We start from the raw sequence: 25,710 nt of genomic DNA on the forward strand, positions 1-25,710 counted from the left end.
GGAGATGGAGCCAGCTACAGCACTGCAAAGTAGTGTCTGTACTCCAGCTGTTTACTGTGATCTTGCACTCGTTGGTTTACAGAAAATTTAAAAGAAGGCTAAATATTGCTTATAAGCCCTGTTGCCAAAGAAAATGTAAGAGGTATTATTTTCAGCTGCTTACTCATTAAGAGGGAACTGCAGCACTTGAGTCTTGCTTTACTTTTTGACTGCTGGGAGCCAACAGTTTTCCTCTTTGAGTGTGAAACTGTGCACGCCCAGCTCTTGAAGGAAAACAGGGATAAATCACAAGTTTTCCAAAGTTACCTTGTTAAAATAATATGTATAGTCTAAGCATGTGCAACCATAAACATGCTGTTGGAAGGGAAAATGTTTGGGGAAACTTTTACAAATTGGAAGACAAATATGCTGGTATCTCTAGTTGTGCTCCAGTAAGGACATGTAGTTTTATGTACAGATTGCCGGAAGACATCACTGCCTTTGCCAGTGGTAACAGTGTTTCCTAACAAAGACAGATTGTGCCTACAGGGAAAAATAAAAGAGGTGACTGCCAAACAGTATCAGAGAATGTATTGAGAAAATATTATTCAGTTACAAAAAAACCCACGTAAAACATAAAAATCTGGTTACGTGGCTTGTCTAAACTGAACTAAATTGTTGGTAAATAAGATTCCTTCCAACTTAAATAATTCTATAGTTCTATGAACCAAGTATAACTGCCCAAAGGATTCCTTCATTATTCCCCAGTTATCCTACTGCAACTTAAATACCTCACAAAAGAGTCTTTAGCAGCAAAAATTAAAACCAGCTGTATTTTATGAGTTACCAGTGAATCAAAAGACAAAGAAAGAAAGAAAAGGAAGGAAGGAAGGAAGGAAGGAAGGAAGGAAGGAAGGAAGGAAGGAAGGAAGGAAGGAAGGAAGGAAGGAAGGAAGGAAGGAAGGAAGGAAGGAAGGAAGGAAGGAAGGAAGGAAGGAAGGAAGGAAGGAAGGAAGGAAGGAAGGAAGGAAGGAAGGAAGGAAGGAAGGAAGGAAGGAGAAAAAGAAAAGAAAAGAAAAGAAAAGAAAAGAAAAGAAAAGAAAAGAAAAGAAAAGAAAAGAAAAGAAAAGAAAAGAAAAGAAAAGAAAAGAAAAGAAAAGAAAAGAAAAGGACTATTAACCCCAGTATCCCAGATTCATTCCCTCTGAAGATGATGGTGTTCATGGGCACATTGATGAGTGAGTGGTGGTTCCACCCCCAGGAAAGGTCTGACTCAGCCATGTGCAGCTGCAGGGATGCTCTGGAGGAAAAGCAGGTTTTGGCTCCTCTGTGTTTGGGGTTCACATGGGTAACATTAACATACATACACTCATTGTCCTGCCTTCTCAGATAACACCTCTGATTTACCTGCCCTTCCCATTGGAGCAGACATAAGGAAGACCATCGGGCAACTAAAGAAGCATCTTGTTCCATCATTCTTCCTAGTGTTGTTAGTGGTGGATAGAGTTTGCCTACAAAAGATAAAGGATACTTCCAGGAATATAGTGATATTCTAACAGATAGTAAAAAATCTAATAGCGCCGAGTACAGCCCATTTCAGGTTCAAAATGACTATCAATAAGCTTAGTTACACATTCATAAATCATCACTTGAACTACAAGGATGTCACCAAAGATCCCAATTTAATTTCCTCCCAGTCCATGACAATTTACAAGACTCTGATTTAAAACCCGGTCATCATCTTAAGTGGGTATCTTTGGGGGCTGGGCATTTAAGTCACATGAAGCTTTCCTTCTCACATGAAGCCTTCTTTAGCTGTATTTCTAGAAGTCATTCAGTGCAATTATTTATTACTTGCATAAACCAGAGCGATGCAAAGAGGTCTGCCACTGAAGTTTAGCAGCATACACCTGTTTCTGTTATTCCAACATATCTAACCTAAGAAAGGGGCAATTCCTTGGCTTTGTTTGTTAGGGTTTATTTTATTATTATTTTTAATTGGGGGGGAGGGGCTGATGTTTTTTGGTGTTTTCTTTTTGTTTGTTGGTTTGGTTTGGTTTGGTTTGGTTTTTTTTTTCTTTTTTTTTACAATGTTGTGTGGTCCTAGGGAAATAATAGATAGTGATATATTTATGAAATTCCTACAGCAAGAGGAAGTCATGCTTGTGTCTTGCTGCCATGGAGGGAGATAAACAAACTAACATATTTAGCTAAAGAATATATATAACCCATAAGAAAACAGTCTGAACAAGACTGGAGAGACATATACAAGCTGGCACGGGAGATACTGAGACAGAGAACAGAATGTTTAGATAGAGGCACTTATGGGTACCAAAAAATGAATCATCCAGGGCATAAGTGGCTATTTTTAGCAGCAATGTCTCTGTTACTTTTGCCTTTTACATTGAGAAAACTGTGAAGCACTAGATAGGAGATGCTAAAAATCCATACAGAACAATGCTGGGCTTCCCTGTACAGATGGGCAGGACTCGGAGAGCCTTTGGCCTGGCTGTGCAGTAGACCTACAGAGATGATAGAGATAGATAGATAGATAGATAGATAGATAGATAGATAGATAGACAGATGATAGATAGATAGCTAGATAGATAGATAGATAGATAGATGAGAGGAGGTGTCTCCATGCAGTAGTAGTACACACTCCCAACTTTCATCATCATCAATGGGAGTCCTCAGGCACCCCTTGTGCTGACAGCCTCCACTTCCAGGCTTCCTCTTGGGCTCCTCTGGGGGGATCAGGGAGATTGCATCTTCTGATATCCTAATCATTGCTCTGGGCAAAATCCTTTTACTTCAGCTGTAAGGATCATGATTTAATCCAACAATTTAGCCCAATAATGGAAACCAGCTGGTAACACAATATTTGGTTTTGTCATTATGTTCACCACTTGGAAGTAACGGGCTGCAAAGCCCCTTTGATTTGTGGCAGGGCATTCCATTAACACGTCTATAAAAACAGCCAAGATGTTTCCATTGACAGCACTTAACAATTTTCTCTATTACTTCGATGACTATTCACTTTGAATGGAAAGTGCTTTTCCGCGCCATTGAAGCACAGCTAGTACATAACCTTGGAGCACTCTGAAGTGCTGAGGTGCTACCAGAAGTAACACTTAGGAGAGCACATCCCCTCTTTGGCACGCACTGCTCGGTGCAGCTCCCTGCCCGCAGCACTGCTCTGTCACCCACAAAACAGGACGGAATGTGCCCTGTGACATTGAGGGGGGAACAGGGATATTTCATCTGCCTTCCCCTTTTGCATGATTACCAAGTCGATTTTGCATTCAATTCCTTATATGCAATTGGTGGTAAAATCTATGCAGGTCTAAGCTTGCTTTCCAAGCTTTTATTGGATAGCAAAAACAGTGTGTACTTGTCTGGCAGTGGGGGATATAGAGACTGTAAGTTGAGAGGCTGATATTCAAATCCAGCAGATCAGCATAAAGCCCTCAGGATATTATTCTTGCTGCAATTACAAGTAACAGCTAAAGAAAGGGTAGGAGACTCACGTAGTGAATAGAAATGTTTCTCTTCATTTGCTTGTATGATCACTGCAGACAAGGATAAATAGTTGTAACTGTAAAGCTCTCAGTGAAAAATTGATCCCCATTTGTGTCTATAGCTGCCTCCGGCTTTTCCTTATGGGAGGCAGTGGTGGGTCATCAATGTGGTCATTTGCTGCAAAATAAATCCTGATTCAAGAGTCTCCTTGAGTGACCTTTGCTTATAAGCACACGAGTTCTGATGCAAAGAGCCCCAGTGATGTTGATGCTAATAGGTAGATGGTAGAGACAATTTCACTGTGACTGTTAGAGACTGGAGATGAGGAACAAAAGCTCCTTTCTGAGAGCTGCTCATCCATCTCGAATGCTCTGACTCACTTCACCTCGTGTGGGACTGACTGCTTAGAAAAACCAACACTGCCATCTTTTTACCACGTGTACAGGATCACAGCCTTAGCATACACAAAGCATTACTCATTGCAGCTGATCCCATTAACGCTGAAGACACAGGCTTGCACTTACTCTGGACAAGCTGCAGAAAAGGCTTCTGTATGAGAGGATTATGGCTAGTGTTCAGAAGCTCGACATTTCCTAGTTAAAATATTTCACAATGAAGCAGTAGCACCATTAAGTTTGCAATGTATCAGCATCTGGTTTATTTCTTCTGTTAAAGTCTTCCTAAAGTTTTGGGGGTTTGTAAAGCTGCGATGAAATAAAAGCTACCCGTTGCTGTTCTTGATTTTTACTACTTACTTAAGAAATAGACGAAAAAATCTCAGGCTCAGCTGTACAATATAATCAGACTACCAACGCAAAATGGCAATGCAATGCCATGTCAATGGAAGCAGTAAAACGAGCAGATTTTTGGTTGCCCAACACATGCCTCTCTGAGCATGCTTGTATGCAAACACAGTCAGTCAGACATAACTTAGATGAACTATGTTACTTTGCATCAAAATATCCTCCCAGTTCTTTGTGTTTCCAAATATATCTAATTTATGCATTTCTAAACGTATAGTTTGTATTGTTCAGAGTTGAAGCAGGTGTAGCAGCTCTTCTCCTATTTAAATCAGAGATGCTGTTGCATATTTCAGTGGATAGAAAAAGTATTTCTCCAGTTGGTGCCGAGTTAGACAAAAAAATTGACAAGTTCAGAGAAGGCATCCAACACAAGCCCTCCAAACTACAATATTTTACTGCGGAACGTGTACTCTCCCTTTCCAGTGACCTTGCTATCCTAAGCATGTTCTTATGACATCACCTTAATGCTGTGGCTTAAAAACAGCTTAATTAATTTAGTGTCTATGCATTGCTGTCTGCTGCCATTGTAACATCCACATAAATAAAAAGAAGAGAAGGCACTCAGCTGCCTCTCATGCAGAGCCCTTTGAGTCCCGGACACAGCCCACCAGCTGCTCCAGGGGCATCGCTGAGGAACATGAAATCCATCCCCGAGGAACCAGCCCAGGCAGACCACAGTGGAGCACCAGAGTTCTGTGCAGGTCATTTGTTTCTTCCATTACTTAATCCCACATTGCTGTTGAAATGATGATTGCCTTTTATTTTATAACAGCTGGGATTTTAACTTAATTTACAAAGTAATTAATTTTCTTTAATTATGATGGGGGCTTGCTGTTAAGTCGTAAGTAGCCAGGGATAGTACAATGATGATTTCTGGGATCTGGACGCACTGCTCATTGCTGTATAGTCTGATTTTAAATACCATAATGCAGCAAGAGGAATTGTTCTGGTCATATCTTCTTTATAAGTAATACCTGTTCATGGTAGCTAGTTTTGTCTGAGTGTAGAACAGAAAATAGTTTTCCTTTTCCTCCAGTACAGGCTGGAAATTTGACAGGTGGCTGTAAAAAAAAAAAATAAAAAAGGACTACAAATCTAAAGCAAGCTATAATGCCATTAATGGTTTAAGTTACTTAATAAGAAAGGATTTGTTGTTTACTAGCTTGACATTATATATAACTACTTTCAGTCAGTAAGGAAAAAAAAATAACAAGATAAGCTATCAGTGTAATTAATTTTAAATATATTTCATTTTCCTAAGTACTAGACTTACAGATCTTTTTATTTTACCCACTAACAAAAGTAATCCACATCTGAGATCTAGACAAGAAAATCCAAGACTGGAGTTCATGCAGAGACTAATCTATGTAGATTACATCTGGCAGCATACCCCTAAACCAGATTTGAAACAGAAGGATTTCTGTTGAATTTCTACCCCACACTGGAAACACCAGCTCTCCTGTACAGGGGTACAGTGACCTGTCAGGAAATGGCAGTGGCTCGGTGGTTTGCAGGTGTGATCCTGGGAGGTGCTGTCAGTGACTGCTGAGGACTTGCTGGTGCCCTCAGTACTCCTTCCCTTCACAGCACTGGACCCAGCCTGGCAATGGCCATCCCAGCAGCAAGGGGTTTTATTTGTGCTACAGATCAAACCTGGGCCCTGCACAGCAAGAACAGGTTCAAAGGTGTCCTTCTGACAGCCCCACTGCTGCATTTCATAGCATGAGACTCATTAAGTGTGAGCAGCCGAGACAGCCCAGGTAGAAAGATGCTTTTGGAGCTGGCTGCATTGCTCAGAAAGAGCTTCACAAAAATGTTATTGCTTGATCATGTGGAATAGGCACACTGAGGATTGAGGAGATCCACTGAAGAGCCAAGACATTTTATCCTGGCACATGCCAAGCGTGGCACTCTGTCAGACATCCAGGAGCTATTGAAAGACACAAGTACACTGAGATCTCTACAGCTATCTGAAGATATCCAGCTGGGTGGTTGAATGCCAGGGTTTGTAGAAAATAAGATATTTTTCTTTTTTAACAAAAGTAGCTTGTAATAGATGGCGTGATGAATCCATTCTCATGGGTTCTTCTGTGCTCAGAATAAAGAGGTAAGATAGCTAGATGTGGATGAATAACACTACTTCTATCATACTGCTGGAGTTCACATTGCCCAGCATGTGTGGAATGGGAAACCCCAGCATGCAGGGGACCCACGGGAGGTGGTGACAGTGACTTTTGGAGGTACCACAAAGCTGTGCAGGTCATATTGGGTTGCCTCCTGCACATTTTCTGGTGCTGACACTGAGCCATGCGTGCACCCAGGCACTTATCTGGCTTTTCTTGCATACTGATGTTCTCCTCCTGGCCATGTCACCCTCAAGATGTTTTTCCATCTCCTCTAATCAGATTAACCAGCTGCTCATTCTTTAAGGACACCAACTCTGTGGGATGTACTTCAGACTCATCTGAAGCCTGTCTCATCTTCCTATTTACTCCCTTGACAGCTGAAGCAAGGGGTGTGCCTGAAGCAAGGGATGTGTCTGTCTTGAATTGCTGGGGCACCAAAATTCCCTTTTCTGTTTTCTGAGCACTGTGTTCCCTCCAAAACAGGGCTCAAGGTGGTACCTTCCCTAGGAACCTGGCAGGGATAGACCTATGCTATCTGCTTCAGACTGGTATTATCTTGCAAGATATTTTAAGGGATGATGTTTTTACATCCCTCAGGGTGACACTGGGCACTGTGAGATGGCAGCAAGTGATTGAGATGGTACCTCTGAAGGGAACAGGCTGCCACTGCAGCTGAAGCTCCTTGCTTCTTTGCAAGAACGTGGTGAGGAGCTAATTTGTTGTTAATTTGCTGTAAATAGGAAGTAAAATGGGTATATGAAAATGAATTGTCTCTGGTGATGTAAGCCAAATTTTTCATTGTGTCTCCACAATCCATATACATAGCAGTAAATGCCTATGCAAGGCATGGAATAAATGTTTCCATTGTTGTGCTTACAATCTGAAACAAAGACCCCAGTAATCCTCTGAATAGTATCAAACATATTCAAACCAGAACATAAAAGACTTTTCAATAAATAAATTCATTTCAAGGTGCCTGTAACTCTGCTCCTAAAACACACCCAGAGTTAATTTGCCAGTGAAATCAGCAGTGCCGTGCCCATCAGATGATCAGCAAAGAGCTAACAGTGTTTACAGGACAAACTGGGCTCCACTCAGCTTCACGAAGCAGTTGCCATCACTGATTTTTTTCTGATACTCCCCAAGATTTTTAAGATTTACAACTGGACTTGTGAAGCAGTAGTTACTATGACTGTGCATATATCTTCCCTCATAAATTATTTCTGGAACACATGTTTTAAGTAAGACAACAAAGATATATTAACTAGATGAGCTGTCATTGTTTATGTGCAGTTGTTTTTCATGAAATAACCTGGGTTTGAATTACAGGTATTTTTACTCTGGTGCTCATCACATTGTTAAAGTATTGATTTTGTTCCCCTCATCAGGGTTTTTAATATAAGTTTATTTGCAAAAAGCTAATATCTGTGATATGTGTTTGTTGCTATATTATATCTACAACAAACATTAGCTGCAGAAGATCAGATAAGGTACCTCTACCCAGCTCCTACCTTGGCTGTACCAGAGCTGAGAGCATGACCAGGTTTACATTTACTGCACTTTTTTGCACTGCTTTTGCACAGTTTTACATTTGCTGTCTGGCTTTACACGGTCTTGTGCTTATAGCACTGCAGGTATATTTGTGCTGTAGGTAAATTTGCACTTTAGAAAGCTTGGATAAATAGTGATGTGATCATTACCTATTTCCCCTAATCACAAATGACAAAGCTGGCCTAAAATAAAAGGAAAATTAGCATTAAGCTTTATAGTGTACCAAAATACAATTTTCTTTCTGCCTGGAAATTAAAATGTTAAATATAATGGCTACTTATTATAAGAATATTTTAATAATTTTTTCCTCTAATAATCACTGAATATAACTGTCAGAAAAAAACCTGAAACAGAAATATTTTGGTTTTATAGTCTGAAAAGTCTTCTGGAAACATAGTCTTGTGTTGAAGCATTTCTAAGAATAGTTCTTTAGATCCATCTGTCGAAGGAAGATATTAAAATGGGCATTCTTTATCTATTTATATATTATGGCCTAAGTTGTCAGCTTTTTCTGAAGCATATTTCCTGTTGTTTTCATTACCGTTCTGAAACATAGATGATACCATGTAGGAACATCTCCTGGTACATTTATTTACTCTTTTTGGCTGATTAAATTCTTCACATCACACTTTGTAGGCTTATGTGCACCAGTACTTAGCAATATCAACTCCTAAGTGTAATCACATCATTGGCACTTACTCAGAAATATTATCAAACATTATTATCCCCTCTCAATCTGCTGTACTCAAGTCTCCCTGTCAAAATTCAGGTTTCTTTCATATTCTCACTAGGTACTTGCACCGTGTCTCTTGTCAGCATTCTTTGTTCATACATAGATGCAGCAGTGTGTCATTACATTCCTGAAAAGTGCTTGGGAGAGCAGGGTGGGGAGGAAGCTGAAAATCCCTGTCCCTCAAAGCCCTGCTTCTGTACCACAAGGGAATGTCCCAACATCGTCCTCTGGAGTGGAGCTGCACTATCAGACCGAGCACATCACCTCATTTGAACTCCTACAGTATATAAAATGAGGAACGAAGTTTTATTTTATCCAAGAACATCCCCATGAAAGTAGTTTTAAGTAATTTCACCGATTATGGAATCTCTGCCATTAAACACTTACCCAGGCAGAACTATTGATGGGAAGATCCCTAATACAGCTTGAATACTCTTTCTCATAATAATAATGAAAAACCTGATACATATTATTACATTTTGAATGAAGGCTTCTATGCAGTAGCGTTTTAATGATCTCACTGCTGCCAAGTTTTGCTTTCAACATCCCAGTGGAACATTTTTACCAGGCCTATTAGGTAATGCACACAACTTTCAGGCACAAATTCACTATCTCCTATTTAATGTCCTCATGCTAGACCTTGCCAATGTCACAGATGTTCTTTTTCCATAAATTCCATCAACCATGGTCTGGAAGCTGTGGTTTTTGTTGTTCTGTTCATCACTGCTTTGTGTGCATTTTTTATAGCTGGTCATTACCCTTTAACAAAAACATTTCTGTTTCTCTTCTTTTTAAAATAAAATTTCTGAGGCAAATTGAAGAAAGATCCTACTCTGCTGTGGGCCAGTTTTGACCCTTTTCCAAGCATCAGAAATATCTTCAGAATTTAAGATGAGAAAATATGCATTGTTACAACCAGCGAATGAGAAGAATTTTTTTCCCTCAAATTTCAGAACAAGTCAGTTATACAGATTTTGGATTGATTTCTTCTTACTGGCTTCTTTCTAATAGCATAGTTCACATTTTGTCAGCTCAAAAGTGGAAGCTTTAAAATTTAAAATCTTTCAAGTGCTACTTTCCATAGGACATGAAGCACTTGGTATTTTCCAAAGATTTGGGGCTCCCATAATAAATATATTTGACTCCAAATCAGTTGTGTGGAAGTCATGCCCTAAGAAAAGACATGAACCTAATCAGTGACTGAAGTCTGGGCTGACTCTCCAATCCTCAAATAAATGATTGCCCCAGAGCATCTCAGCTGGGATGGGAGCCTCGGGGCACATGGAGGCTGCTGTCACTGTTTAAGGCTCCTACTGCAAATCCCCTGCCAAGGAACAACCAATTCATCTGTTATAGTGGATCTTTGGTCATTCCTGTTTTATTGCCTTTCTTTCAGTATTGCTTAAGAAACAGTCCTTTACAAACCAGAAGATTAATGACATCATCTAATTGGTTTTGCTATCCTTAGAGATGATGGGCCAAATTAATCCCTGTTAGAGCTCCATTAATCTTTATGGATTTACACCCAAGATTAATTCATCTCCATGATACTAATCACTTGCTGTGTGGTCTGTGGAAAATCACTTAACTTTGCATGTTGGTTTTCCACCCCAGATGGAAAATGGGGGCAATAATTCTGAGTTCAGTGAAGAGAAATGTTCTAAACACTCTGAGGATTGGTTAAACTGTAAGACAGTTTTTAATAAAATTTACATTTTATTTCTGAATGTTAGTTTGCACTTGTATTCTCACTTTTTAGTGAATCTTGCACAGAAACATTTATGGATATGTGCCTCATATTTATACCAAGAAAAGTCTTGGTGCTGTAGAGCTTGGTGAGAATTTATGTGCTGATTATCCCAGACCCAAGGTGTCACACTTCAGGTTTTACAGAAGTCACACGTTCACACCCAGAGGCAGAATTTGGCCTTTCTCATTCCTGCTTCATTTAGGCCAATTTCTACAGCTGTTCCCCAGTGAGAATCTCACTGAAGATAGCAGGAATTTTGCTTAAGTGAGGATTACAGGATTAATCCCTCTATCTCCAGTCATGTTTATTTTGGCAGTCATTTAGCTTGGAGATCTCCAAAGCTCCCAGCTTAGATTCTCTCCATTCTGCTCACAGATATGCACCTAACTGCACCTCTCATGGGTTAAAGTAGCAATTGCACTTACCAGAAAGCTTCTGTATTTGCAGAAAAATGTTCTGGTAATGCCATCAATTAGATAAAATTGTGACTTCTCACATATAATAGAAAAGAAACTACTGATAAGGATTGCAGCAATTTATTTTAGCTGGGACCCATGCTAGAGGTGAGTAACAAGCGATCCATCAGTCAGATGACAGAAAGTACACTTGAGTTTTACAGCCCATTCTCTTTGAATAACCCCAGGCACTATTACTCAACCAGAAAATATCAGTGTTGAAATCTGTTCTTCTATATTTATGCATTTTTAATGTGTTCAATTGCCTATATTAGCAAATATAGGCATACTATAGCAAATAAATTGAATAATGAAGTAGTTAAAAGGTTAGTTGTTGCAGTCCTTTCTAGAAAGACTGTATAAAGTAAGATTTAATAAGCTTGGCAAAAATAAAGAAGGTGCAGCGTGTTCAGTAGAGGAATAATTACAGGGTTTGGACATTTATTTGATACAGCGGCTTTGAACAATATACCAATTGCTTTTAAGTGCAAGTCTTTTTCAGCCACGCATTTTATTTTACAGCCATTATTAGTCATTTCTTCTTAATTCTAGGTATATGAAACTGTTTTACCTCCATACTGGAATTTGAATGTACATGCTAAATATACAGTGAAATCATCGTCAATTATTTATTTGAGTTGGCAAGGAAAAATATTTTTAAAGTTTAATGAAGCCAGCAGTGATACACAGTTCATGTTGCTGAGCAACAATACTGGTGGCCAGCACTTTAAAGTAAGGGAATACAGTATAATCATGTTGATGCCTCAGGACTTCATTGTACCTCCCAGAGTAAAACTCAGGGGAGAAGGATCAAAGGGTGCCCAGAACTGCATCACATCACTGCATTTCTCATGAAGAAGCAGAAGCTTGCAGGTCAGGAGGGGAAGGTTAGGGACAGTCCTAAAATTCCACAGGTACCAGAAGGAAGGAATCTCTCACCTCCTTCAGGGCAGAAACAACTGAAGGAGTAAAATTGGAAGGGAAGCTTAAGAAGGATGTAGGAAAAACTTGAATGTTCTAGAGAGAGTAGTTAATCTGATGCTTCTTGGAGTTCAAGGGTAAAGAGTCATTAAACTAAGTAAAAGACAGAACATAGATTTGATTAAAAGAAAGGCTTTTGCACAATGCATAACTGACCTGTGGGACTAACTATGTCAGAGTGCTACTGAAGCCAAAAGCATTTAGAGAATGACTAGTGCTAATATAGGCCATGAAATCATCATTTGCTGCAAGAGGTAGAAGATTTTTTAAGCAAAGAAAAAAAATTTATGTATATCAATATATCCACTTGAGTTTGTCTCCTGTAAATATATATATATATATATTTATGCTTCCTGGGACTAAATAACTAAAGAGGAAAACTGGGGACGAAATTCTTCTGAGGACAAGCTATTTTATAAATTCTTGATGTGTAGCAAGCTGAAGCCCACCTGGTACTGGGCCAGTCAGAGCCCAGGTCTGAGTTAGCCCAGGAATTCTTGCTCATGCAATGCTCTGTAGGGATGTCTCCCTGCAGGATGGCCTTGCCTTGGGCTACTGCCTTTTTATTTGGGCCAAATCCCAATTTGGTAGGACGCAGATCAGTGAGACAGGGGACTTCACACAGGGGCTTCCTGTGGCCTCTGTGGTTTCACGAGGGAAAGGAGAAGCCTTTGCACTAGGAAAGGCCACGGAAGCAGCACACTGACTTAACTGAGTCTGTCCAAACCTGTCCCTTCCCGATAAATTCACTTCCAGCCACATGGCAGCTCTGTGGAGAATGATGCACAACTCAAAGGAGCAGAGCAGAGTGCCACTGTTTCCTTCACCGCCAGCTTCTGTTTCCCTCTGATAATAGAGAGGCTGAAAATATGCAGCACTACGGCTTCTTACTTATTAATTGCATTCGCCAGTAAAAACACTGGGGCAAAGCAGCAGCAGAGTCTCTTTGATTTGTGTGTATTTTGAAAAGTGTACTCTGTGCCTATTGGGAATTATGTTTCTGAATGTTCCTTTTTCTGTACTCTCTGAGTCATATTCCCTTCATTCCTATACCTCACAATATTTTCCCATTGCCATAGAGACAGCCTGTGAGGAAAGCACAGCCGAGTAACCTTAGGTTTTCACTGAATCCAAAGTGCCTGCCAGACTGGACCTCTGCTTGAGTTTATCTTACATCAATAAGTTGATATGAAATAAGTAGTGCTCTTTCTTTTTAAGAGCTTCATAGTTCTCTTTCAAAACAGAGGTGATATTGTCACCTATCTGATCTAAAAATCCTCTGATCTTAAACCTTCTGAGCAGGTCTGAATCTGTAAGCAGCAGTGACTCCACACCTGAATTCTCAGACAGCAGCTAAACTAATTGAATTGCAATAGTAAGGCATATATTGCTCACATGCATTTCTGTGTGTCCTCCTTTCCCCTTCTGCTGAATTCCTTAATCTTAGAAAGAGTTTGGACCAAAGCCGTGTTTTTGAACACCTCCCTCTGTTGGACACAGACCCAAATGCCACAGCTTTCTCAAATGTCACACTACGATACCCAAGCGAGTATCTGAGTTTTTTAAGTGTGAAGATACAATTTTAAATATTGTGGTTAAGGTTCAGAAATAAATAAAAGATTAATATATTTTATTTTTTAAAGGCAATGTAAAAGCCAAACTTCTCCTGTAGAAACTACTTCTGTTAACACTGTGAAGGGCAAGTACAGGAAATAGATAGTCTAACCTTCAAGGTTAATGATCACTTTCAGTGCCTGTTTAGGAGACTGTGCTACTAAGATATAAATCATATTAGATCATGACTCTTTATAAGGGAAAGGGAGGACAGAATGCTTTTATCTGTAGGTGTGTGTGAATGCAGACAAAAGAGATACATAAATGCCTTTCATTTCATACAAGGGAATAATACAAACACATCCAACATTCAATTCTGTCCCTAGAAGTACTTTGTGATAAGAAGACATATATAGGCTGAACTCACTTTAAAATATTTTCAGATGTGCTGATTACAGATGCTCAGGCGCATCAAATGCCATGACAGCTCTTCTTTCCATAGGTGAAGGTGTTTGCCTGCTAAACAGTAAATAGTGGCTTTTAACTAAAAACAGATACTTCAGTCAGTGTGAATTGCCTTTCCACTTCAGCTTGTCCATATGAGCATTAAAGGAGTGGATCCAAAAAAGGGAGCAGAGTGGAAAAATGAAATCCCAGGCATCCCTGTTTGAAAAGCAGATAGTCAGGACACCTCAGTCCTAATGCCTGCTCAGGCTTTTGGCATTTCACTCTTGCAACTATCATAGTGGTTTTTTTGGCTAAGTTTTGACTCTGCTTTGTACCCACACAAGAATGAAAGAGACATTAGCTCATTTTATAACAAGCACTAGTGGGCTGTGGTTGCTTTGTGTTGACCTGACCTGACACACACCAGTGGCTGAGAGAAGAAAGGCTGATTCTCATCTAGCCCCCAGAATAGTAGCACTACATTTGAGTACTCAGTAAAGCGACTTGTTTTTTGGTATATCAATTATTTCCTGGTCTGATGTTAACAAAACTGTTTTTTTCACCACCTGCTCTTGGAGGTGGTAGGAATATAGTACCAATGATTTAAATGGGGAAAAACTGATCTCCTCAGAACACACAAAAACCAATGGAACAGTATTGTAATTTATATTCCAGCTTCATAGCAACTGAGATTTTTTTTTTAAAGTAAATTGGTATTATTTGATGTGCACCAGTCAATTACTTGTGAATCTCATGTGAAAACAACAGCAAAGTGCCCATGGAAATGGGCCTGGAGCTACTTTTGCCCAGAAAGCTTAAAGGTTAGGCAATAACTCTTAGGAAATCTGGGCTGGAAAAGACCTTGAGAGTTCATCTTGTCAATCTGATCCAAAGCAGGACCAGCTATGTCACATCAGACAGGACATATAGCTCCCTAAAATGATTTCATAGGAGCTCCGTTACTTTCCTAGGCAATTTACCCCAGTGCTTTATTGTTTTACAATAGGAAAAGTTTTTATTCTAATGTCTGACCTGAATGAGAATCTTTGTTGATACAATTTAAACAGGACTTAATGTTCCAGCTGAGGCACTGAATAGGGTGGTTGGATTTCTTTATACATTTTCAGGATTATTTATCCATTGTGTTACATTGCTTGCCTTTTCCACTCTGCATAACACAGCTCCATGTTTGGTTTGTGGTCTACCCTCAGTCAAGCTATTTCCTAACCAGTTATTACCCACCTTCCTGCAGATAATGCCTGTCTAAATGTAGTCCCTTGTATTGGTCCTTAGTATGTTTTACCTTGCTTTTAAAGATAATTCCTTCAAGCTGACAAGATTTTTGGAAAAAATTTATCTACTTATTGGCTAGTATACTCTCAGAACTCCCAAGCTGCCATCAGCACATTTACTGAGTACGTCTTCTGGTTCCTTTTTAGTCACTAATAAAAATGTGGACTAAGGTGGAAGATGTGCAGAATCATGTTTCATGCCTACTTCCATTTTGTGCCACTCTTTATGTATGTTATCTCAGCAGTCTTACACCTGTTTGAACAGGTGTAGCAGGGTCAGCAAGGCTACATTTCCTCATTTGATTCCAAGAGTGTCATGAGTGTGCAGAAAGCCTTGTGGAAGTTGAGTTACATGACACCAACTCCCTTTCCCCCGTCCACAGCACAATACAGGCATGGGAAGAGCTAAGCTGATTTGACAGACTTTGTTCTTACAATGAAAACTGAATGCTACCCACTTCTCTTTAATTATATAGGCACTCATGGCATGTATGTCTAAATAATCCTAAACTTTGGAGCAGAAATTTAATTTTATCAACCGATCTATAATCTACTACTCATTTTTTCCCAGTTTAAAATACAGATCCCATCTTTTCCTACTTTTGATCCTCTGACACATGAAACATCCAGTCACTCAGAGATTTAATCAGTCTGCCCTTTAAGCATCATAGGATGAAGTTAATATATCTATCTAATTTAAAATAAAACATTGATTGAGGTACAGCTAAGAGATGGATCAAACTGCAGAACTAATTGATCTTAGTAAATACCACCTATTTGCTGGATTAATTTTCAGCTGGACCAGTTTCCCATCCAGATCTCTGCATGCCCTTAAAAATCACTGTGACTGAGGGATGAAGGAAAGCAGTGAAGAGGTGGGAGTGAAGCAAGGAATATGCAACTACATTGTTTAGCAATAGGATTGTCTTAACATGTTTGTTGAAATACAGCTTTAATGAAGACAGATACAAAAAAGTCATCAATCACTTGTACATTGCTCACGTCATCTGTCATTAGTTGCCTTGCACCCCTGAGTACTGAACCAGCCTTCCTCCTATGGATTTGTGTCATGACATTTTGTAACCCACTGTCCCTGCTTAGATCCTGTTTTGTGGGTTTTCTTTCTGATTTTACATGAACATACTCCTGCCATTCATCTATACTTACCCTGAATAGTTCAATCCCTTTCCACACATTTTCCCCATGTCAGGTCAGAAAGGGGCTTGTGATGAAGCCAGAAACTTTATTACTACATTTCCTCTCCTTCCTCTACACTGGCAGAATCTGAGTTTCTGAGTTCCAAGGGAAAACATGTGGAGATGGAAAAAATCCTGGGTTTCAGACTTCATATGCCATATTTCCTAATTTCACATGGAAGAAAATGGTGAATGAATGAAAGAGCAAACACTCTTTGTCAGACAAATGGAAAACATAAAAAATGCTAAATCATATCAAGACTGTCCCTTACTGCTTGAATATGAAGTAACTTCAAGCAGAATGTAGCCCATGGAGGACATGAGCAAAGAGAAAATGACTTTTTTGTTCTCCAGCCCTTCAGCAATTCTGATATGCTCAGCAGAGCTGAATGTAAACAGATATTTTGCTCTGCTTCTGGCCTCTAATTGCATCATTTTCCAGAAGTTCACATCTACAACAGCTGAAAATCATGAGTCACATGTATTCTTTTCCAGCATAAAGTATTATTTATTCCTTACTCTTGGATGGTCATAAAATGACATTTAATGGCATTTAACAGCATTTGTGAAGTTGGAAAAATGTCCTTTACCACAGTCTTATGTGGGTTTTCTTTAAAACATCTTACTTATCTGAAATTAATACCATCAACTTCTTTGAAATGTCTTTATTTTCTTAATTGGTCATACAACAATAAATTGCATCAATATTGCAAAACTCTTTTTCCCCTGCTGAAATGACTGCTGAATAAAAAATACCTACTGATGTCTTGAAATAAAAGATGTCATGAAAGAATGAGGAGATATTATGGATGTTTAAATTCTGACAAATCTGGACTCAGAGTTTTGACTTTGCCAAAAGACTGTTTAGTTGAATGGAGTCTCTGATGAGCATCAAGCAGCTAGGTTATTTGCAATTATTTCTGTGTATAGTGCCACAAAGCTACATAAAACTTTTTCTAATAAATAAGAAAGGAATTAAACCAAGAATTCAGCTGAAGCTGATGGTGCTCTGTGAGGTTACACATGAAGATCTGGCCCTTGACCTATTCTAGCCATCCCTTAGTTTAGGGAAACTCATTCACCTTAATATGGGAATCTTTGTCTGAAGGGATGGTTTGGGCAGAAGATGCAAAATTCTTCAGTGCAAGATTTTTCAGACATCTGTAAAATACACCACAAGCTGGTTATGGCCAAAACATTCATTAAACAGCTACTGATATGAGAAGAAAAAAAAAAAAAAAAAAGGAGCTGTTTCAGAGGAAGAATGCAAAGGAAAAGGTGGCAGACCCCTGCATAGCAGGGCTGCAGGCTGATGTTTAGAGCAAGAACTTAGCTTGGACTGCATGGTGGTCACAGAGTCCCTTGGCAATTCCCAGCCCTCCACCAGCCAGTGCACACTGCAGGGGTTTTATGTTCCTAATTCTCTTGTTCATGGCTGCAACTGCTTGTATAATTTACACAATACTTATTTTTCTTTTCAGATTCGCTCTATTATTTATTCTAGCATTTATTCTGTCAGAAAGTGGTGGGACAATGAGGGGTTTTCTGGCAACAAAAAGTTGAAAAGAACTTGTCTCTTGCCCTTTTTTTTCTTGAATTATGACTGCTAATGACAAAACTTTTTTAGTTTTTCGCCTTTCAGTTATCTGTAGCTCTGGTTTTCTCTTGCTTCCTTGAAAGCTTGAGAGAGAATTGTCAGGTGGTGAAATACTTAAGAATGAAAGGGCTGCATCAGGAAACGTTTTTAAAATTAGGTAACTTGGTATCAGAGACAAATGTACGATTGTTCTTCATGCTTGGATGGCTGGCAGCCAGGCAGCAGGGCCTCGGCTGTTTCTCAGGGCTTCATTCAGACACTGTCATTATTGCCCCTATTACTTTTTCCTCCACCCAGGACTCTCATGAATGCCACCACCAAAGAGAAGAATGCCACGCATGGCTTACCCTGAGGAGGATTAGTAATCCTACACCTTGCACTGACTGGCAGAGGTGTTTTAAGAACAACCAGAATTCTTTTCCCAAAGCCAGATATTTTATTACTGTATGGAGTTGATCCTGCCATGTAAACCCTATTTATGTTTCTGGGCAATTCAGTGAAGGCTTCTTTGGTTCAACCACTTCCTTTCTTGCATTTTATTTCTTACACTTTATATGTTCAAAGGAGTTCAAAAGTGAAATTTATCTAAATTTCTGGATGCACTTGCTATGAACCTGCAGAAATTACTTTGAACATTTAACACAGAATTTATTTGATCACACTGTGGGCCTTGGGTGATTGCACAGACCAGAACAAGAAAAAAGTTTCTTCCAAGGCAAATGCTGTTCCAAAGTAAATAAAAAAAGTTTAATTCCGAACTATAGTTACCTGCAAAAATAAGAGCTATAGACCATGCTGGAAATCAGTGTAAAGTAATCTTGAAAACTGTAGGAAAGGATTGTTTCCTATTACTTCTTTCTCCAGTCAGCCAAGCTTAGCTTAGCTGATGATTTAACTGTTTCCTTCCATCCCCAGGTTGTGTCTTGGGATCTTGAACTGGGAAAGCAGAAATAAGCTGAGGCAGCAAAAGCAGTAGAGGGATGAAGGTCTCAATGTAGGTGGTCTTGGGCTCTGTAAGATATCAAAGAAGTCTGTAAGTGTAGTGGATTGAAATTCCTGCCTAGCCCTTGTAGGTCACACTGCAATCCACTCTCCTGCTCCTCCACCCACTCAAGGAAAGCTCCTGGAAATTCAGTGAGTTTGAACCAGTGGAGATGGTATGGTCCCCTGCAGAGAAAACCCACACCATACAAATGAAATACTGCCTTCTTTCATCCCATACCTCTTTTGGCATAATTAATATTACATTTGGTGAAAGATACAGGGGCATGAATAGGCAAAACTTTAAGTTAGTTGAAGTGGTAAATGGGCTTACATGATGATAGGAGTTAAAATTACAGGTAAATCTCTGCAGTTACTTCCTATGACTTGTTTAATAGCACAAATCAGTTTTTCCAATAAATCACTCACTAAAAGCAAGCATAATATATGAAATCACTAGAAGAAATACAATATTTTTCCATCTGTCTCTCAGAAGATATTTGCCATTGTTCATTTTCTGTATCTGGGCAAATTTCCAGTAACATAACTGCAAATGTAGAAAGTGTCATAAATGAGATTGTCGAGCCCTTTCTAACATTAATATATTGAACCAACATGCCACTTTGTCTTACCCATACATTTTTCTGTGTTCTTTGTTATCTTTGGGTCTGACAGTAAATTCTCCTGGTACTCATCAATTCCAAAGAGATGCCCTTGATTGAGCTGGATCCTAAAAACAGTGAAACAATGATAGGAAGGTGGGAAATTTGGAATATCAGTTCTGGTAAAGCACAAGTTTAAACCACCATCCTACTGACCACAGAATATAAAATAGAGTGCTGAGATCCTTCCCTCTCATCATAGGCACTGTGGGTACCTGTTTGCAGAAGAGAGAGGCTTCTTTTTTACAGTGTAGCTGATGTATCCTTTGGACATACATTCTGTTTTGTATTTCTGGGTTTTACATGTTTGTGTGAATTGTTATAGTCAGTTAAAAAGCTCCTTCTAAAAAGTGAACAGAATGACTACTGTAGAACTACTTTGTTAAAAAATGGCAATTTTGTGTACAACTTAAATTATCAGCTTGCTATGCTATTATTTAGATATAATTTTAAAGAAATATGTCTTTATTATAGCCTACTCTAGTCTCATTCTTTTCTAATATAATTCAGAATGTATAGATTTATGTAGCTGTGTCTTTGTATAACTCAGACATTAAATTTTAACAAAATATTATTTAAATATATGCATAAAATAGATCTCTGGAATATTTACTGTCACAGTAACATCTTTATAATCATAGCATAGAAATTAAAACAAAACTACTGATCTCAGCCATGTGCAGAAGGGTGTCGGTGTGCTGCAAGCCACACAAAAGCATCACTTTTTCATACTTGCTGAAATAATTTCCCAATACCTACATTCTGGGGGTGCCCTGAGGTTCCAGTGGGTGCAGGAAATATCCTTCTGCTGGGAGGGAATTCCCCCTGGAGAGTGACACAGACCTGTAGGGATGATCCTCCTGTGTCCTGAATGGTGAACTGGTGAACCTGTGCCATAGTTATTGTACCTGAAACCAGAGAGAGGTAAGATTTGTGCCCCTGGGTACACAGATCTAAAAGAGCTCTGCTAGCAGAAGCTTTCAGCCTCTATTGAGGGCTGAAGCCACCAAAAATAGGGTGAGTTATAACTGAAACTTCTAAGGAGTAATTTTGAAGAGTGGATTGATAATTTTGTGTGATGCCATCCATCACTGCGCCTCTTCACATCAATCCTGCAGAGTATTAATATCTCAGAAATGCTGTTCCCATCTGCAATTGATTGCAATGGAATATGAAATAGGAGTTGCATTCCTGTGTATCTGTAGTACATTTTGCTTCTCATCAGTTTTAAGTCACAATGTCACAGCCGTGGATGTAGCAAGTCTGCACTTGGCCATTACATGCATTGACAGTCACTGAACCCAACGTGTTAGGGGGAAAAAAGAAGGATATTTCTACTGCAGGCACTGTGCTTGAAAGCATTTCATAGCAAACCATACAAGTAGTATCCTCAGTGTTTACAGGCAGGGTATTCTCAGTAGACTCATATTGCAGTTGTTGCAATAACTGGTAGTTATTCTGGTTTGATTCTGTCACAGACTTCCCAGCATGACTTTGGCTGTGTCATGTTTTTCTTCCCATTTTCCAAACAAGCAAATAAAGCCAACATTTATTTCAAAAAGGTGGTGCAAATCTGAAAGCATCAGTGTTTGCTGAGCAGCCTCCCATCTTTGAAAAGGAAGAGGCATAGATATGGAAAGCATTATTCTTTTAATCTTCAAAGTCTTCACTTTGTATTTACAAATTAACCAATCTGCAAAGCAGTATTTTTTTCCTGGGTAGTATGATTAAGACTATTCTTATTAATTATAGGAAAACTTCCATAATTCCAATATATGTAGTTCAAAACAACATGATATATACAGACATGCTTCAATGTATTTTCATTTGGATTATTAAACCTGCATAGCTTTGATGGTTTCATTCCACATTTGCTATATTGTATTTTTAATGTGCTCAGACTGTGCTGGTATAATGGTGATCCTCCTCTTAGACCCCATCTTTCCCACATGCATGAAGACTGCTTTGTAGTGACATTCATGAAGCTCCCTGCTGTGGCTGAAACACTGGAGTCCTGCTATTTAGAATGAATGATTATTCCAGTGGTTGAAGTGTTCTCACAAAGGAGACTGGGCAGCAAGGCACTTATTCCTTTCCTACCACACTAGGAGAGGAAATCCTTATTTGAGCCTATGATGGGATCCTGATAGCCAATACCTGGAGACAGTCTTAGCAGTGAGAAAAAAGCCAGTTTTGAAGAATGAAAATAATATATTCACTGCATGAAATTCTCTTTAAAAACCCAAACATTCGTGCTGCTTTCTGAATAGAAAAGGAAAACAAATAAACAATTAAAAAAAAAAATCAGTATAAATCAGGATTTCGTCAGATTTCAGGAAGCTAAATCCAAAACTCAACCCTAGAGCCTCTCTCTGCTAAGTGCTGATCTCATCCTGCTAGTGCCTAAACCAGGCATTGGCTCTTCCTTCCCAGGGATCTTGCTGTGTGCAGCTTGCTGCTGCTGCTGCTGCTGCTGCTGCTGCTGCTGCTGCTGGGAGTTGTGCTGCTCAGCCCTGGCCCCCAGCTTCTGTCAAAACACTGTGTCCTCCAACACTGAGGCAGGGCACTGTGCCTGTGCTATGATGCCAGCTTTCAGAACATCGAACTCTACGTGCTGGGCATGAACAGCTGGAAAAGATGCCCATTTCTTTAGTTCTGAATGAGGTGATTCAGGGAGAAGCACACACGTAGTACCTTGTGTTTTGGATTGCAGTCTGGGTCCAGGCACCAAGTGTTGCAGTGCTTCAGCTTTTTAATGGATGAAACTTCTGACTCACGGAGGAAAAGCAAAACTTGAACAAACATACAATTTAAAAGCTTCCAGGCTCAAGCAGAGACCAATTGCTGCATTAAATAAGACTGTGCATGGTGAAATGGACTCTTAACATGTTAAATGGAAACACAGCGAGTTACAGAAATGAGCTCAGCTCCCTTTGATCATGCTGCAGTAAACGTGACCTATCAAATGATCGCTAAAGAGCTTGAGGGGATCTTCAAAAGTTAGTCATGGTAAAATAGATGCTATAATTATATCCACTGATAAATTTTAGCAAAACGAGCACATTTGTTGATGGTGCTAGATGCTTTGCCTGATGAAGATTTCTCTTGTTACAATGCACTTTCAGTGTGCACAGCAGCCATCCAAGCTTCCCTGATCTGTTCAGCAGACGGGCTTTGCACTGACCTGAAAGAAAAGCCCTCCAGTCTCTGTGGCGAACTGAGCCTTCACCTCCTGTAAACTCTGCACAGAAGGGCTCACAGCACCTGATGCCATCAGCAGCTCTGCACAGCAGGCTTTGCCACCAACAGCCAAATCCCAGCGTCCTTCCCTTAGCGAGTGCCATCACCTGTCCCCCCCACAAAAGCCCGCTGGAAGCAGTGGCATTCAGCACAGACCCAGGGGACAGCTGTGAAGGGCAGGTTTTCCAAGTTACCACCACATGGTGAAAACAGTCTAATCCCGTTTTCAGGAAGAGATAAAAGGAACATCAAAATTTTCAGGAGATGGACTTTGATGATCTTCCCAACTCAGAATATTCTGTGATTCAGTGATATTTGACTACAGTCTGTTAACAGGGAGTGAAAGCAACTCTTGGAGTTTATAACCTCCTGAAAATTCAGCGAGGGATGGGTGAAAGCTCTTTTATTCTCACTTAGCTAATAGTCATTCGCCTTACACTACTCAAGACAAACAAAAGTTAAATCATTAGGTATGAAATACAGCTTTCAAATATGTAACATCATACGGTTTCTGACTGCCAGCAGTCAGTGTGCACAAGTGTACAGCAACAAATCCTTTCCCTATATACCAGCCCCACTGTACTGCTCAGGATGCCATATTCCCACCTTTATGGTTTCACACTTACCAAGGAACTGGCTTTGAAATGTATAAATGATGAAGGCTACAGTATACTGAAAAATGGACAATTAAAAGTTTTTTTGTTGTTTCACCATATCAGAAGAATTCCCAGAGACACATTAGTGCATCTTTCTAATCCATTGTCCTATTGTTCCCACAGCCAGACAGAATTTCTTTTTCACTTTGTGCCTTGTGGTGCAGTTTAGTATAATGAGATTGTAACAGGTCTCAAAGTCATTAAATTATGAAAGTGTTTCCCTTTCCTAACCCTTGCTCTCAGAATATAATGGCATAACAGCATCTGGAGACTGGAGCCGAGACCATTTTCTGTCACATCTCTGAGCTGATTTGCAGCGCATTGAGCTGAAAGGCTTCACAGACACCTTCACCATTAATTTCAGTGGGAAATCTATTGTAAGGTTTTACATGTTGTATCTCTCTTTAATAATGGATTAGATTTGAGTTTCTAAGTGAATTTTAATTTCTACTCTCTGAAATTGGGCTGCATTGCCTCTTTCTGGCCTTTCTCCTACGTTGGCAAATCTTATAAAAGTTACCGGGCATTTACTTCTCTTATCTTTGTAGCAATCTCACTGACCACACAGTTTTTGCTACAAACATGATACTTTTAGATGGCATAGGTTTCGTATTTTTATTTTCCATAACTTACACTTCAAAGGAGATAGAGGTGAAAGTAACATTGACATCTTATGGCGAGCACAACTCTTGCCTCAAGATGGTGGAAAATAAGCATATTAAAACACTTCTCAACCTCAAAATTAATAACCACATGATGGCAATAATGTTTTAAAATGAAGGAAATTCTTAGTCAAAATTTTTACCGAAAATGAGCTTCATTTTTCTATTGTTGCAACTTGTCTGCCAAAATCCCATATATGTCTTTCTGCATGTGTACAATGCTGAAGAATAACATAGCATCTTTGAAATGTTTGATGGCTTATGAATGAAAAGGTCATGAGAAAACCTAAGGGCTCTGTGTTAACTTTAAAGATGAGAAAGAATCATGACTCATTTAAAGCACTAAGAAAACCTACCTGGTTTTGCATTTTTGAAGTATTTTTCTATTATTTTTTCGATCTCAGGTTTTGTTTTGGGTTTTTTTGGTTTTTTTCCTATTATTTTTATTTTTTAATATATCATTAAACTACCACAATTTTCTGTTATTTACAGCCCACAGCTATAAAATGCAGTTATTTTTGTCTGATACAAGTTAAGCACATCAGGCTGGATAAGTGCTTGTGCTGGAGATGACTTCAACTCTACCAGTATTGGCACTCGCAATTCAGGAGGGAGCACTTTTCACTCCACTTTAACATGGAACTGATATCTCTGCCTAATTTTATAACATACTTTTGTGTTAGCACTGCCATGGTTTAGTGGTTGGTGAAAAGACTCACATATACCAAACCCACGCTGTAAATGGATCCACATGGTGGAACTGCTGTGCAAAAAGCTCCTGGAAGGACTGGGGTCTGAAGACAGGATGTGTTAAGTGCTTCGGCATTTTTCAAGATGAAAGGTGCTATAGATATACAATGACCTGTTTCCCTTGTGTCCCTTGAGGAGCTTGAACTGAAGATGTCTTTCAGTCACTGCACACTTCAACATCCCTTAGCACTGAAATTGAAGCCCAAAACGTACCAAATAATTTTACAATATTACTAGCCACGTGTTTTGGACCACTTCATCTCACCATGAATGGGCATTATGAATGTACCTACATAAAAACATGTTAAACAGCTAACATGTATTGGGAAAGTGTATCACTCTTCAAACTACATAGTTTATACTGTATAAAATGTCATAAGGAATCACAGTGTGTACAATCCTTTCTGGTTTTGTAAGAGAGTATCAATTACAATGTTATCTTGACAGCTCCATCCTGTAGCCAGGAGAATCGCCACTGAAATCAGTGGAGGGCATAAGGTGCAATTACAGGCAGGCTGCTGCTTCAGCGGAAGAAACGAGAGGAGCCTCGGATAAGGCGGCAGGGAGGGATGTCGAGGCAGCAGGGAGGATGCTGAGGCTGTGTACGCGGGGCTCCGCGGCCGCACAGCTCCCACCGCAAAACCTCTGCCCCGCATGCAGGGACGCTCCGGCCCGAACTGTGCCCACTTGGCCGTACCTGGGGTTAAGCCCCGGGTCATGGGCGGGCATGCCCCGCCGCAGGGCCGGGCGGTGTCGCTGCTCCACCTCGGCCCGAT

The 25,710-nt window shown here is 39.7% G+C and overlaps 1 protein-coding gene and 1 long non-coding RNA gene across 5 annotated transcripts in view; one reads left to right on the top strand and one right to left on the bottom strand.

Moving 5' to 3' along the window:
- EML1 (EMAP like 1) overlaps window positions 1–25,710 on the top strand; it is a 121,799-nt gene that overhangs the window by 16,535 nt on the left and 79,554 nt on the right. The window lies entirely within an intron of this gene.
- LOC148223424 (uncharacterized) lies at window positions 16,030–20,708 on the bottom strand. The gene is made up of 3 exons (XR_015804233.1): window positions 20,386–20,708; window positions 19,597–19,694; window positions 16,030–18,994 (listed from the first exon to the last, which is right to left on the bottom strand). It is a non-coding gene; the product is annotated as an uncharacterized LOC148223424 (long non-coding RNA).

The sequence above is a fragment of the Sturnus vulgaris genome, chromosome 6, assembly GCF_052056855.1.
Source record: "Sturnus vulgaris isolate bStuVul1 chromosome 6, bStuVul1.hap1, whole genome shotgun sequence".
Lineage (NCBI taxonomy): Eukaryota > Metazoa > Chordata > Aves > Passeriformes > Sturnidae > Sturnus > Sturnus vulgaris.